Source organism: Apteryx mantelli, unplaced genomic scaffold (genome assembly GCF_036417845.1).
Source record: "Apteryx mantelli isolate bAptMan1 unplaced genomic scaffold, bAptMan1.hap1 HAP1_SCAFFOLD_159, whole genome shotgun sequence".
NCBI lineage: Eukaryota > Metazoa > Chordata > Aves > Apterygiformes > Apterygidae > Apteryx > Apteryx mantelli.
The window spans coordinates 2,501-5,000 of NW_027118512.1; the positions used below are offsets into that span (position 1 = coordinate 2,501).

A 2,500-nucleotide genomic window follows, 5' to 3' on the forward strand; every position below is an offset into this window, starting at 1 on the left:
TGAGGTTTGGTTCCATATACACCAACCACCCCAGTCTCTTCGCCTCTTCAGCCAGCATTCTACACAGAATGTTATGCCTACGAATTCGGGCTTCTTGGACCGCCGGGCAGTATCCGATAATATGAGAACAAGTCTCCCATTCTGCAGGACAATGCCTGCACCCCTTCGGAATCCCTTCTCCCAGCCCCCGCGCCAAATACTCCCTTGTGGGATAGACATTGGCACGGAGCTGTATTGCTGTTAGTAACTTCCTGTGGGGAATACCCCGGTAATGCACGAGCCAATCATTACTGATGTTATCATTCTCAAAGTTCTTTATACCACGGCCTTGTGATCTTAGATTGGCCCAATTTTCTAATTCTCTCTTCCTCCACTTGCTAGGAACCGGATAGATGACCCTGGGTGATGACATTTCCCATTCGGATGAAGCCTCGCCGCCTCCCAGTACAGCTGGAATTGCCATCGGGAGTTCTTCTCCGATGGATGGAATCTTGTCCGCCCTTCCTCCAGCGGCGATCCAGACCTTGTTGTATTCAATCTGGATCCCCTCTTCGAGAACAATAGTTCTCGTGATGTTATCGGAGGACTGGGCAACTCGATGTAGCCGGCGAGCCTGAATATTTGGAATCTGGCTCGCCAGCCGCGCAATTCCTAATCCGCCATCACTTGTGCTGGCATATAAAATGGCATCACATGTGCTGGGAGGTAAGTGAAGCCAGCTCTTCACTGCCGATCGAATGGCAAGGTCCAGGGCCTGGAGGTATGAGGCGTTTACTCCCGCATGATCTGCTGCATACAGCACCCGTGGGACTGCATACCTCTTCAAGATTTCTACCTTCTGCAGTGGCTTTAATGGGGCTGCCCCGATGTTCTTCACCCATATGTCAAGCTTTTCTTTCAGCTCCGGCTTCGAGAGTCCGACCCAAGGGTCTACTCCCAGGCCCAAATATTTCTCGGAGCTACCGGGCTCAATCAGATGAAGTTGAGCCCCTTCAATTTCCCATGGGTCACAATTGTTGACAGTATAAGAGTCTTTTGTGGGCCTTATCAAAAACCCATGGCATTTTCCAGCTTGCACCCGCAGCCCTGTAGCGTGACAAAAGTCCTCCACCACCTGCAAACTCTTCTGCATGCCCTCCCACGAGTCACCCAGCAGAACCAGATCATCCGCAAACGCCAATGATGATACCAAGCTGTTACCATATTTGAATCCTTCCTTGGTCTCCTCCAGCCTACATAACAACGGATCTACTGCCAGATTGAATAGCAATGGGGACATCGGATCTCCCTGCTTCACCCCGGTGAGGATCTTAACCTTCTCCGAGCAGGACTTCCCGACCTCAAGCCTTGTCGCAGAGTTGTTATAAGAATCGGCGATGATGTCAATTATATGATCATCAACGCCCTTCTGTCGGAGGACCTCGAGGATGTGATGATGACTAACTGAATCGAAGGCTTTTGCCAGATCCACGAAGACGACCGCCAGCGTCTTATGATCTTTCTTCGCGTGCCGTATCAGCACTTGCAGGAGTTTCAGATTTTCCGCACAGCCTGGGGCTGAAATAAACCCTCGTTGGCGGCTGTTAATCGGGCAAGCTCGTCGTAGTCGTGCTGTCAGGATCCGTGAGAACAATCTTAAAATTACCGACCCGATGGTAATGGGCCGCCAATTATTAACGTCCTCGATCTTTTTCGGATCCGCGGATTTAGGTATTAAAATCGTTCTACATTCTTTGACCCCATCTGGGATCCTTCCAGCCAGCAGCCATAGATTGAACAATTCAGCCAATTGGCTCCCCTGAGGGTCCTTTTTAATAACATCCCTCAGGGACAGGCCGTCTGGTCCGGGAGCGGAGTTCTTATTCATTTCCGCGATGTTCTTCAGGACCTCTTTTGGAGAGATCATCTTTTTGAATGCAGAATTTTCCGCCATACCAGCACTCCGGAAGGCACCCAAGCCAATAAACGGGGATCCCTCTTCCCACTTCCTCCGAAACGAGTCATATAACTCGCTCATTGGAAGGGGGCACTTCAGTGCCTCGATGTTATCCAAAATGATACCAGCGAGCTTCTTGCGGTCTATCTCAAAGAGCCGCTGGTATCGGAGATACAACCCTCTTCTCACCGCCCTGTTCTTCATCCACCTTTTCTCCTCCCTCACAGGTGCGGGCTTCGCTTGGTGCTTCCTCCGTTGTTTCAATTTTCCTACGGCAATTTGCCCCGCCAGCTGTGACAACCACTCTCCTGCTGACGCTTCGATGACTCTCCGGGCGTCCTCGCCATCCTCCAAGATCTTCCTACATGCGATCATATGGCTTGCTGGCAGGGAACCCACTCGTACCTTCTCTGCCATAACCTTCCTGTATTCCATTCTTATCACTTCCTTTCTTTCTTTCTCCACCGGGGACTCCCCACCGCGCTCCATCGCAGCTCTTCTTGGCGTTGCCGCTGTCTTGGCACCCGCTGCAAGCTGTCTTCTTTTATCACTGATCTGCTTTGC

The 2,500-nt window shown here is 51.1% G+C and overlaps 1 pseudogene; it reads right to left on the reverse strand.

The window, feature by feature from the left end:
- The window catches only part of LOC136995858 (28S ribosomal RNA), an 8,518-nt pseudogene that overhangs the window by 1,858 nt on the left and 4,160 nt on the right, over positions 1-2,500 (reverse strand).